The sequence below is a fragment of the Lissotriton vulgaris genome, chromosome 3_2 (genome assembly GCF_964263255.1).
Source record: "Lissotriton vulgaris chromosome 3_2, aLisVul1.2, whole genome shotgun sequence".
Lineage (NCBI taxonomy): Eukaryota > Metazoa > Chordata > Amphibia > Caudata > Salamandridae > Lissotriton > Lissotriton vulgaris.
The window spans coordinates 138090597-138104492 of record NC_141690.1 but is presented as its reverse complement, the minus strand read 5'-3'; the positions used below and the strand labels follow the sequence as shown (position 1 = coordinate 138104492).

Genomic DNA, 13896 nt, shown 5'->3' with positions numbered 1-13896 from the left:
TATCTGCTAAGCCTGGCTAGGTATTTATAAGATATGTTAAGATGGCATCATAAGTACGGCAGGAAACGAAAATATAAATAGCTGTAAGTTTAAAAACAGTGCTTTGGTGACTGATGGAACTTGGTGACAAATGGAAATTGGCGCAGGAGCTTGCATTCCTGCTGGAAGAGGTGCGCCCCGAGGGCCCTGTTGATGTCCTGGTGTATAAGTGATGTCTGGTATTGCGTTGATTGTAAAAAAATTCATGTACCGAATAGATACGTGTGATATTTGCGTAAAACAAGCGTGTAGTTGTGCAATATACGATATACTATTTGTCGAGTATATGTTTTGCAGGCTGCAGAATTAAAATAGGTGGTGTGTGCGGGACTGGTTTTCACTGGCAAGTAGTTATTTACTAGTCTATGTGAGAAATGTGTAATTGCTACTGTCCTGAGCTATGGGCGTTGTTTGTTGAATAAAGTGTGAAGTGCTGTAACTGTGAAGGGAGCTCCTATTAGTAACGTAATGAATAGAGAGGGCACATTTTACATTGCGGACGTTTCCTATGTTTGTTTTGAGGTAAGCTTGCATTTTCCTATAACAACTGTGTGTTAAGGCCTCCAATACACAGACATAGGACCTTGAGAACTTCAGGTTTTGTAACAAAACACTAGTTAACTTTTCACCACCTCCCTCCCACCCAGAGAAGCATATCTGAGATCACAGATAAACAAACATAGTCCAGAATATAAAGTTTGTATCTCTAATTAGATTACTGCCCTTTAAAATCCAGAGCAGCTGGTGGGAACTCGACACCTGGCAGCGTTTTGCGTTGTCCTCCCTATAATTAACTCTTCATCTCGCATCGCTAAAGGCAGGTTCAGGGGCGCCCTGAGTCCACCTTCAAGCACAAAGAAGAAAAAAAAATTGCTGTGTAAACAAAGTCCAAACAGCTCATGCCTGTCAAATGCCGGCAGGTTTGGATTATATTATACATATGTGTGCAGATCCAATGCCCCCTTGCACCCTGCTACTTAGATACTCTGTTATTATTATTACAATGTATAATGTCTACTCCTAGCAAATATATCGTAATTCTGTTTTTGGCATGAGCAGTGCCCAGCCTCCCTTAACAAGGTGGTTAGTGGAGCTGCCCCTGTACATTGGATGTTGGCATAAAATAGCCCTCCTGTTGCTTTCAAGTGATACCCAAATATTGCCGACCCTGCAGGCCTTGCTGTCCGTACATTTGAATAGTGTTTGGTACAGAAAACTAATGAGTTTCAGGGCCGTGTCAGAGAAAGAAGCACTATATATTGGTGTAGCGAGCTACCCATCTGCTAATGAGCTTCACCGCTTTGTCAGGGTAATGAAGCGCTATAAGTGTTGTCACAATATTGCACGAGACAGCTGCCTGAAACACACTCCTTCACCCCCCTTGGTAGGTGGTGCACGCCAACGTAACGATGCCCATTGTCTCTGGAGAATAACTCTGTCCAAAGTAGCTGATACCTGTGAGAGCTTCAGCAGTCTACATAGACCTGCATTTTGTACATGACTGGGCTGTTGAGCACCATGTTTAATATTCAATATTCACTGAACATCGAAGAGTCAGTGAGGTTTCAGGAGACAACTGGTTGTTTTCCATAATTAGGTAGTCTCCCTTCAACAACACAAAACTAAAAAAAAACAGTTATGATTCTATTCCCATGTTTCTTTCATTTCTTTCCCTTTCATCGCTATAACGTGGGTAATTAAGGCATCAAAGATAGAAAATAGCGAATTATCGTCAGGACGGCGTTTGATTTCAATTTGTAAAACGTAAACCTCTGAACCAGAGTGGTATTTGAGCAGCAGCCCCTTTTCGGCGCTTCTGTGTCTTAAAATGTATAGAAATACATTCAAAAGAGCACATGAAATGGTGTCGAACTTCCTTTCAATGCTCATTCGAAGTCAAATATTGGTGTACACCTAGAAATACCACTCTCATGGAAAAAGAAAATTGTGTTTTTAACACAAAAAGCGCCTGAACAGGTGTGTGTGGCTCTGAGTGTGTGTGTGTGGCTCTGAGTGTGTGTGTGTGGCTCTGTGTGTATGTGTTGCTCTGTGTGTGTGCGTGGCTCGGTGTGTGTGCGTGGCTCGGTGTGTGTGCGTGGCTCTGTGTGTGTGTGTGTGTGTGTGGCTCTGTGTGTGTGTGTGTGCAAATGCAATAGATCTCGCATTTGCGAGAGAATAAGCTATTGGCATTTTAAATGACAATGCCATTTATTTATCTGTTTTCAAAACCAACACATAAATAAAAATGTTGTCATTAACAATGCCAATAGCTCTAACTTTTGCAAAGGCGAGACCGTTGCATTGTAAATGCTTGTTTTTAATATATTGGCCCACCCCAGCCACTTACATTAAGTTAGAACCCTTACTTACTTAATGTCACTCTTTATTCAGGTTATATTTTTCCAATAGATGCATTTTATGTGTAACGACCACTTCATCAGTTTAGAGATAATGTTATCAAATAATCGTCATCGGTGTTTCTCTTGTTATACAAAACTCCTATTTCCAAGCAGTGGTTTGCTAATATTACTATCTGAGGTCATTGCTTGGTGTGCAAATGTAATGTAATGTAAAGGACACTTTTATAGCGCTCCTATCACTCCAAGGAGTATCTTGGCGCTCACCCAACCCAGATGAAGGGGTTGGAGGGAAAAGAGATGACTTGTACACTGCACTACACTTTACACCAGCGCCCTACAGGTAGCATCAGATAAAGAAAAGACCCAGGTTTTTAATGCTTTCCTGAAATGAGTTTCTTGGGACAGTGATCGTAAAGAGGGCGGGAGTTTATTCCAGGCCTTGGCGCCCAGTACAAAAAGGGATTTGCCACCTTTTGTTACCAGCTTGAATCGAGGGATTGTGAGCAAATTCTGACTGGCGGACCTCAGACAACGTGTCGGGTGATATCTTTTGAACCCATTACACAGGTATTTTGGGCCTTGCTGTTGAAAAGCCCTGAAGGTGATTATAAGAATCTTAAAAAGAATCCTTTTGCCTATTGATAGCCAATGGAGTGCATTAAGTGCGGCTGAGGCTGAGGACCTACGGGGCCAGCGTAATACAAGGGGGGCTGCTGCATGTTAGACCATTTGTAACTTGTGGAGAACGGCTTTGTTAGCTCCAGCGTATAAGCCATTACAATAATCCAACCTGGAATTTAATAGGGCCACTGCCACCGTTTTTCTGGCCGACAACGGGAGAAGATCAAAAAACTTCCTCAGAGCCTTTATAATCTGGAAGCACGTCCCAGCTACGGCCACCGCTTGATGTTTGAAAGACAGTTGATCGTCGAACTTGATACCCAAGTTACGAGCAGATGTGATTGTGTTGGGAGGGGCTTCTGCATCAGCAGGCCAACACATTTTTGGGGAAAACAGATTATGATTCCCAAATGGCAAGATTTCTGTCTTTCCAGCATTACATTTTAAATGATTGTCAGTCATCCATTTAAATGTTGCTGCTAGACACTCCTTAAGATCTTCCTCGGCACCAGGCTGTTCCCTATCCAACACCAGGATGAGTTGGGTGTCGTCAGCATATGATATTGTGCTGATCTGGAATGATGCGATCAGTTTCACCAGGGGTACCATGTACAGATTAAAAAGTACAGGACTTAGGCTCGAGCCCTGAGGGACTGACGACCTTTGCTTCAGACTGGAATTGACCCAACACTGTAACTTGGCGTCTATTGCTGAGGAAATTCCTGAGCCATGCCAAGACCTGCCCTCCCACTCCTGCGGCAGCCAACCGGTCCACTAAGATGTTATGTGAGACCGTATCGAAGGCTGCCGACAGGTCAAGTAAGATTAGGACAGCCTTCTTTCCCTGGTCCATGGCCGCTCGTAGGGTCTCTGCTGTAAATAGCAGGGCCGTCTCGGTAGAGTGTTTAGACCGAAACCCTGACTGGTTGGGGTGGAGAATGTTGTTCTTCTCCAAAAAGCTCGTCAGTTGACTATTGACAAATTTTTCCACAAGTTTGAACAGCACAGGAAGCAGGGAGATGGGACGCAGGTTGGAAAGGGTGGTAGGGTCAGCTAGTGCCTTTTTCTGGAGAGGCTTGACATCTGCAAGCTTCCAGTCATTAGGAATGTCTGCTGTGGCTAATGATGAATGGATAATCCTATTAATAATAGGATTAACCACCTCTACTAAGGTCTGTAGGACTAAAGGGGGACACGGATCAAATGGGGATCCAGATTTGCTGGCCAGTATAGCCTTGGAGGTTTCTTCAAGGGAGACCGGGGCAAATTCCTCCAGGCGGGCGGGGGTCCTCACCTCCTCTGTCTGTTCAGGGACTTCCAACATAGCGGGTACTGAAGGGAAAGTCTTCACGATGGCAAGGATCTTATTGTCGAAATAATCAGATATCGCATTACAGAGATTTTGAGAAGGAGGAATCTCCTGCGAAAGGGCTGATGGGTTCATAAAATCCTTTACAATCTTACAAATTGCTCCTTCTTAGATGGAATGAATATAGCTTTTGCTTGTTATATCTGACATGCAAGTAAAATAATTTTCATCTCACTAGCTGTGCAATTTTCAATGTATATTACCCAAACACAATCTTACTATATAAATATGCTTCATTCTCTCCAACCTGTTTGTCCGTGCTGTCAGTCTTAGTGCGGGAGTGGTCCCGCTGGCCTAGATGTCTGCTTGGTTGTGTTTATGATTAAACAAACCCGACAGCCTTCTTGTCTGACTCCCTTTTTACTTCCTTTCAAGCGCAAGTTTTTTTCTTAGCTGTCTTATTGTTTCCAGTGGTTCAATTTCACATACTTCCTCTCTTGAAATTGTTGTTCCTTGCAAACCTCTGGACTTGTACTGATTTCTTATTTTTTTGTAAGTCACCAATTTCACACATATGCTTAAGAAATCCATATCTGGGTATTAAGATCCTTACCTCTGTTAAAGAGATCGTTAAGGTTAATTAGGGCGATATTATTTGGGGAGTAAAACGCTCAATTGAAAGGTGGGAGAATCTCCATCTTTCATTTGTGGGCAGAGCTAACGTTCTGAAAATGAATGTCTTACCGCCAGTTATGTATTTTTTAAGGGCAGTGCCCCTGGAGGTATCCTATAAGCAAATTCAATATTAACAATCTCACTGTACTAGGTTTATGTGGGCTCCGGGGAAACCTCGTAGGGCTGCCCGATATATGGCTCTTCCTCAAGAAAGAGGAGGATGGTCTATACCCGACTTTGCTTTGTATTATTATTCCTGTATTTTGGTTAATTCACGTATTTTACTTATCGGAGAAGAGATTAGTAATCTGGCCGAAACCCCCTCAATTTATCAGATGATTCTAGGGTCAGAGGTCAAGCAATGCCTATTCAAAATAGTGGACAGCAGTTATCTTAAAAGAACGCTCTTTAAGGTATTAAATGCTGTATTTAAAGTCTGGAAGACTGTACGGAAAGCTTTGAGATTCCAGTACTTTCCATGTATACCCCCACTAATGCTACGGGAGTGCTGCCCCCGATCTTTTGGGATCAGGTGGCTTTAGGCTGGAGAAGGAAGGGGATTACCCGACTTGGCGACTTATATCGTGATCATGGGTGATTATACCTATTTGCGGAGTTGGTGGATAAATTCCATCTACCCACAACTCAATTTTTTAAATACTTACATTATCTGCATTATGAAGTTTAAAATTGTAGAATCTATTAGACCGCAGGGAAACATCGGGGTAATTTATAAAACATTGTTAGAGGGTAGAACGGATGATCCTGAAAAAAATATAATATGAGATGGAGAACTTGGTTAGGGAACCCCGAAATCTCATTGGAAAAATCCATTGATTTGGCAGGGAGGATTTTCTGTGCAGCTAAACTTAAAAGTCAACATTATAAAATGTTATTCAATTTATATCATACTCCTCTTAAAATGATGAAGTGGGGGGTTAGCATGATGGAAGGATAGTGCAGACATTATGCACGTGTTTTTTGCGTGTGCGGTATTGGACCCTCTGAGAGGTTTTTGTTAGAAATAACCGGGGATTCTGTTAAAATCTCTCAATCTATGATGTTGCTTGGTATTGGGGAGGATCTCCGCCAGGGGCAGATACTATATAAACACCGTTATCTAATTTTTATGGCCACGGCGGTTGCTCGTTGGGCAATTGCCTCACCCTGGCTACAGCAAGAGGCCCCGCCTTTTGAGAAGCCAAGTTTCTCAATGTGTACACTATGGAATACAGTTTATATGCTGTTAAAGGATGTAGTAAAAGGAAATTAGGGTTAATGATTTGGGGGTGGTGAGGGAGAATAGGGAGGGGTAATTAAGTTTAATATGTATGTTATAGTTTGTATGTCATGTTAATTTGATGTTGAGGGCATTGGTTAGGATTGGGGCTTAAAATGCACAATGATGGATGTCTTGATATATGTTTTCTGTTATGTATTACTTATTTTGCTGCTATGGAATTCTATTAAAAAAAATGAACTTTTTCCAATAAGAAATGTATGGTTGTTTTCGAAATTAACATGCTAAGTCCTATTGTTGAGTAAGACTCTTGGGTTTTATGGTATCATCAATGCCCATTTATAATGTTTTTTTTGTAATACTTTCTTTTTACTATCAACACCTCTTTGAATCTAATTACCGACTTCCAGTATCTGAAATGTTACCCAAGTGATACAGTGGTTCAACGCCAGAAATGTGTACCTGCTGGTAATTGCATATTTGTGATTCTTGCTTTGCCTTTGTTTTCTGTCCACACTGCATGTGGAATCTAGACAGAGCGGAAAATCTACAGGTATGGGTTTAGCAGATAGTTAGATTTGAATTATTTCTTGGATTTCCTTTCTGTATTCAAAACCTTACCTTACTACATAAACCCTTTCAAACAGAGTTTCTTGCACTTTCCCACAGTGCATGAGGCTTTTACCCCAGTGTCAACTCAGTGTATGTTTTGAGTGCATATAAATGTAGTGTATAAAAAACAGTTTGCAAATTTACAAAAGGATACAGATCTGTAGGGGCTAAATTCATTTGCTTCATATTTCCCTCAACTCCCCCAAATGCAGTCCTTGGGGGCAATTTCTAATCCCCTATGTGGCACTTATAACTGTAGACACCCTACAGTTTTGCCTGGTACTTATTTTACCTTTCGTCAAGACTAAATGATAGTGATCTTTACATTAGTACGTGAAAGGTAAGTATATAAAGTAAATGTAGTATCAAAGTGTGCTTTAGCTACGGTGGGAAAGATTTTATAGCAATGTTTGCTCTGTTCTGAGTGTTAAGAATTGTAACAAAGAGGGAAAATGCACGTTGAATATTGCCATGATTGTTCATGTCATAATTCTATTCCCCAAAGAAAGATTATAATTTAGATATTAATTTTTAAAGTAGAGAAACTGAACTATATACACTCCATTATGAAAAATAATTTGTTTTAAAAAGTCTTAAAGTCTAATATTAGTTTTTTGATTTCCTCTTGTTATTACAGACTTCAGAAATGATTTCTACATGGATCGCTCCAGTTCATCACGAAGAGCTCAAAATATTTATAGTAGTAGTAAAGGAGAGCAATTCCTTTTAGGAACAGAAAAATACATACTTTTAAACGTATTTCTTTATTGGGTTTCATGGAACATGTACCTTCCACAAAGATTAATGCAAACCTTTAGCTATAACAAGCATGACTGTGTTAAAGAAGCCCCCTCCCTTCCTGCCAATATACCCTTGTAATACAGACTGGCCTAGTAGGGGTTTTCCCCGCCCAAAGAGTGATGTGCACATCCCATTTAGCAGTTTATTAACCTTATACCATACGTATTCCTTCAATTATTCTTGAGTTTTCCTCTGAGTATACCCATATGTGGTGCTTCTTCTCATCATGAGGGCACTTTTAATCACTCCCAACCCCATGTTGCGTAGGTGATGATATGTTTTCTTTCTCTCCGTTCCGTTCACTGAAGGCAGTGAGTAATTCTGCCCATGTTTCCAGGTTCTCCACTACCTTATCTTCCCTACCTAACATCCTTTTGTGAATCTCTTCAGCTACTACCCATTCCATCACGTCCGTTGCTTAGAGTGTGTCTCCCAGGACCCTCGTTCGCAGCTGGCCCATGGCCTTTTTGCTAACATCAGCGCTAGGTATAGAAATTTGAGGTGCATCTTCCCTTATTTCGACTTTTGAGGATTCCAAACATACAGTGCCACAGTGTAAGTTCAGGGACACCCCCAGTCACCCTCTGGAGGTGAAGCACAAACGCCCACCAATATGTCATTACAGTGGGACAACTCCAAGCCAGATGAAGGAAAGCCACGCCCCCACTGTATGTTTGGAATCCCAGCCCTGTCCTCCTAATCTCCCTTAAGTATATCCAAAACCACTCGACTTCTCCATCCCGCCAACACCAGTGCGATTAGTAGGCTTTTGAACGTCTGAGACGTCTCTTGAGGTAGGAGGCACAGTGAATTTTGAACTGCATACAGGCACCTAGGCACAAAGATCATCTTTGCAATGGCCACCTTTCCCATCGTGAACAGGGGCAATGAGGTCCAAAAGCATATTGATGAACGCAGCGCTTCAATCACCCTTCTCACAATATACTTATGTTGCTGTTTGGGCTTCCCAGCTACTTTTATCCCCAAGTATCTAACGTTTGTTAGTTCCCTCTGAAGCCCAAGGTCTGGGAAGTGTTCTCTGGGTCATCCTGCCAGTCCAACCAGGGGGAAAAGGATGGGCTTTTGTGAACAGAAATATTTTAACACACTTAGATTTTCTGTAATAGTCAAATTGTTGAACCTAACTATGTTTATTCTTGCATCTACTGTAAATGTTGAATACTATCTATATTTATATATCTGTATTCATTAATGTACAAAATCATGTTGAACGTTTTTTTTACCTTTGCTAGGTGTACATTAAGCAGAAATTGATTTGTTGAAAACCTTTGGTTTAAACCAACTGTGCCTATAATAATTATTGTAATTTAGAATATTCCCTAAATCATTCTCAAATTGATATGCATTGTATTTAGTCAAACATGCCTGTTGATAAAATAAAAAGAGAATTGGTTAGTGGAATGATTGTCAGATGTTATGATTTGCTTTACTATAAACTTAATTTTAGAGGTGCAACATTTTTACAGGAAGTGCTAGTTCTGCCCAAACTGTTCCAACAGTGAAGGTGAGATACTGTCTGTTCTATAAAGGTAGTAGTATGTTCACATTCGTTGAGAAATGTATTCACTTTGAGATATCAAATCCCGAATTCCTTTGACTCGCTCGACAGCTGGGAAATATACAGATCTAAGAAAGTCTCCAGTACTTCAAGGAAGAACATTCCCACCGCCTTCGTACGTCTGTAAATAGGTTTATTGAATTGTTTTCACCAGTATTCACTGGTAGTCGAGGATCTGGAATATGTTCTTGTATCTTCTCAGTTTTATATTTGTTACTCCAATACCCCTTTCATTAACAAGCATTCGCAAACCCAATATGTCTCACCTATGTAAGTAAGGGCTATTACTTTGTCAATGGCTTTTACTCATGTTGTAAAACAGCACCGCTGCTGTCCAGTATGTCTAAAACTTATTTTTTTAAAAGCTGTAAGACTCAGGCAGTACAGGCTGCTTCATAGACCTTCTTTTCTTATGGCGGGTGGGGTGCTTAACACAGACAATATGTAATGGGCAACACTGATAACGAGAGGGAGGGTGAGAGGTAAAGGGCAACAGGACAAAAATAAAGTGCACTGACACTTTGTTTTCTGAAGGCCAGTGGGTAACATGGATAACGGGAGGCTGGAGCGGGAAGAAGCAATAAGGACAACGAAGGAGGAGTGGGAAGCAACACAAAGAACAGGAGGTGGAATTGAAAAAAGCAGCACAAACAAGGACGACAGGAGAAGAAGAAAAAATAAAAATAACTCTAACACAGTGCGGTCAGCAGAAGGACAGCAATCAAGCTGAAGCACTCAGTACTTTGGCCATGCTGCAGCCGAAAGAAGAGGAAATGAAGTTGGCATGCGCTGGCCAACTAGAATGGTAGCAAATAGGAGTGACGATGAAGCCGGTAAAAGGTAGACAGACTGACAGACCTCCTTTCAGTGTAATGTAACCCTTGAAACACATATTCAAAAATAGAAACTAACATTTTCAAAAAAATGGAGATACCTTTACTAGTTACAACAACCAATTCAGTAATTCCACCATCTATATACACATCCACTCATTCAGCAACAGTTCTATATAGTCACTCATACATATACTCACTCATCATATGTAGTGATACACATATACATCCTGTTACACACTGACAGTCATCCAAAAGTTACTCACACACATACTCACACACACATTTATTTGCATATACAGCTATACACACACTAGCACATTACTTCTAAGGAAACTTACACATACTTACTCTCTTAAACAATCACTTATAGAAACACATACTTATTTAAACAGGAACTCTTACACTCTCTCACTCTCACATATACTCACTTATATACATCAATACTCACATATACTAGATTAAAACATACGTAGTTACTGATAAAGACACTAGTGAGACAGTCATTCACTCACTAACACACACATATACACACTCATCCACCCATACAGTCCTGCACATATGCTGTCCTCAAAACACATACAAACTGTGAGTCAGTCATTGATGCATCTATGTGCTAAGTAACACCCCCACCAAACCATACAGACACTCATACTGACACTAAAAAAAACATCTAATAACCCATACACACACACATGTAGCTACTCACCAACCCATGCAGCCACTTATACACAAAGTGAAACACTGATACATATATTTAAATATTTAAACATTACTCGCTAATATATGTATTCACTAATATACACTTAATAAGTCAGTTAACCAATCAATTTTTTTTTTAAAACATCCATTTAGACACTTATTTAAAAATGTATTCTTCCATCGACCTTTACAAATACATATATAAAACATATTTATTTTACAGAAAGACACACATTCACTGGATGGTGTCATCAGTGATGTCATGAGTGATGTCACTGACCATGTCATGAGTGATGTAATATGTGATGTCATCAGCAGTGCATTGCAGGCGCGCAAGTTATATTGAGTCCAACTAACTGGAATTTCAATGGTTTTATGTCAGTAAAATTTCCAGCTAACTATAACTAGTGTCAAACCTATGGTTTTTTCAGTGAATTTAATAGGTTTTTTAAATGCTAATTCCTAACTATAACTGGTGTGAAACCTATGGTTTTTTCAGTGAATTTCATAGGTTTTTTAAATGCTAATTCCTAACTATAACTGGTGTGAAACCTATGGTTTTTTCAGTGAATTTTTCAGTGAATTTCATAGGTTTTTTAAATGCTAATTCCTAACTATATATAGGGCCTCTAACCTATGTTTTTTTTTCAGTGAATTTCAAAGGTTTTTTAATAGCAAATTTCTATAGCTATGAAATGTAATATTTTTTATAATGAATCCTATATAATACTATTTTTTTATGTATATTTTTCATGTTTTTTATTTTTATTTTATTTTTTTGCCCTGGAGCGCTCCCGGTGCGCGTCCCGGTGAGCGCACTGGTAAGCGCAGTCTTGCGGCGCGCCCCCGGGGCGCATACGGGTGAGCGTCCCGTTAGCGCTATTGCCGCGAACGAAAACATCATCGTGATGTATCGCGTAGCCGCGTCCGCGTGATACGCACGGCGTAAGCGCACCCGGAAGCACTCGAGCGCATACGATCGCGCTACATAAGCAATTGACGCGCTTACGCTACGCGCTCATGTGACCTGAAAATAACACTTTTTATTGGTTCAGGACAGTTTTGGTTTCCAAATGATGAAAGCCCTGGTCATGTGACCTGAAAATAACACTTTTCATTGGTTCAGGACAGTTTTGTTTCCCTAATGATGAAAGCCCCCACCTTTTTTTCTCATTCTCACTTTGTACTTTGAGTGAGGAAGACCTGTTTCCAGAGCTATTACTACCTATTTGTACTCCGAAATGGCTACAGTTGCTGCAGCAGCAGGAGCATCTCAGCCACCACCACCACCACCACCACCAAGAGGACCACCACAACACCACAGTGGTGGAGATGAAGAAGAGGAGGAGGAGGAGGAGAGGAGGAGGTTCCTGTCTGAAGATACTAACCCATATAAGCCAAAGGAGCAAATTATTTGGGGAGTTTTTTTCAATCCCAAAGGACCTCAAGAAAGTAAATGCGCCAAAGGTTACTTGTCTAATCTGTGGCACTGTACTTTCAAGGAGGAACCCTAACAACTTTGGTAATAACACCATGATTCGCACATGCAACGCCGGCACCCTAACAACTATGCTGCGGCAGAGGTCTGAGAAATTACCAGAAACCCTCCCCAATCTTCACCCAGCACCTCTAAAAGTAAGCAACCCACTCCATCGGGTCCAGAGACAAGGGAGATGGTCCCAAACATACAAACCCAGTTTGGACAATACAAAATCAGTTGTATATTTTGTGGAAAAACAATTACCTATGGTGAGCAAAGCATTAAACTCATCAACCATGCTGGTGACAACCACAATTGCCCAAAAAAACCTTAATTTTTTCCTGATTTTTTTTGCTCCAGTTGAGCCGTTTACAATTCCCTGTTTTTTGTTTGTCCCCCAAAAAATATCAAAAAAAATATAAAATTGTTCATAAAAGCCAAAAAAAGTACAAAATGTTCAAAAAACAAAAAAAATATAAAACAACAAAAAGAAAAAAAACAGTTCTTTTTAGAACTACCTCCAATTTATAAAAAAGGCTACATTTTTTAAAAACTCTGTCATTCTTTTTTCCCCATGGTACGCTCCCCGGTTCGCTCCCCGGTGCGCGTACCGGGCGTTCCCCCGCGCAAATCGAAAAAAAAAATATTTTTTTGCCCCGCGGGGCCCTTTTATGGCCCCCACATCAAACTTAGGGGGTGAGGGGGGGTTTACCCTGCCCCCTTTTGGTCATTTCCCCCTTTGTTTTTGCCACCTCTTGTGTCTCGATCCTACCGAGACACAAGATGGCGGCCGCTCCGGACTGTTTGGAATGTTGACAGACACCCGAGAGCCAATCAGCTTTCCGCACGCAGACTCGCGTAGTGCGCTGGTACGCGCCCCGGTGCGCGTACCGGGTAGCGCTTATAGATATATATATTTTTTTAACCTAAATTACTCAAAATCCACTGTAGCACATATCTTGAGACATAGCAAAGGCACATTGGGCTACCAGTCCCTACAATTTTGCCAAGTTTGGTGGAAATCCATTCAGCCGTTCGGGCTAAAAGTGAGTCCAACTGCCCTATGGAAATTAACATGGGGAAAACATGTTTTGGGACCCCCCTTTTATCTGGGCCCCCGCTTTACGAATCCCCCCCAAACTTTCAGGGAAGGAGCGGAGCGCCGCGAGGCAAATTTAAGGTAAATTTCAGGCAGATTCCTCAACAGGCGCCAAAGTTATTCCCAATAGAATGTTGCGGATTCCCTATACAAAATAATCCTAACTATAACTACCTACTGACGACTGCCAGTAGGTAATATATATATATATATATATATATATATATATATTACCTACTGGCGGTCGCCAGTAGGTATATATAGTTAGGATTTTTTCTCTATGGGATTTTTGAAAATTCTATGTCTAATAACTTTGGCGTTTGTGGACGGAATTGGCTGAAATTTTCAGGAAAATGGAACATTTTGTTTCTGAGCAGCCCCTGACAATTTGGGGGGGTTTCATCAAGGGGGGGCTGAGAAAAAAGGGGGGTCCCAAAACGCGTTTTTCCCATGTTAATTTCCATAGGGCGGTTGGCCTCACTTTTAGCTCGAACGGCTGAATGGATTTGCACGAAACTTGGCAAAATTGTAGGGACTGTTAGCCCG

At 40.9% G+C, this 13896-nt stretch overlaps 1 protein-coding gene across 1 annotated transcript in view; it reads left to right on the top strand.

The window, feature by feature from the left end:
• Positions 1-9076, top strand: part of LOC147725424 (transmembrane protein 128-like) — a 186613-nt gene extending 177537 nt beyond the window's left edge. The window contains exon 5 of the mRNA XM_086964094.1: positions 7494-9076. The gene's annotated coding sequence lies outside the window, so the exon portion shown is untranslated. The remainder of the gene's footprint in view (positions 1-7493) is intronic.
• The last annotated feature ends 4820 nt before the right edge of the window (positions 9077-13896 follow it).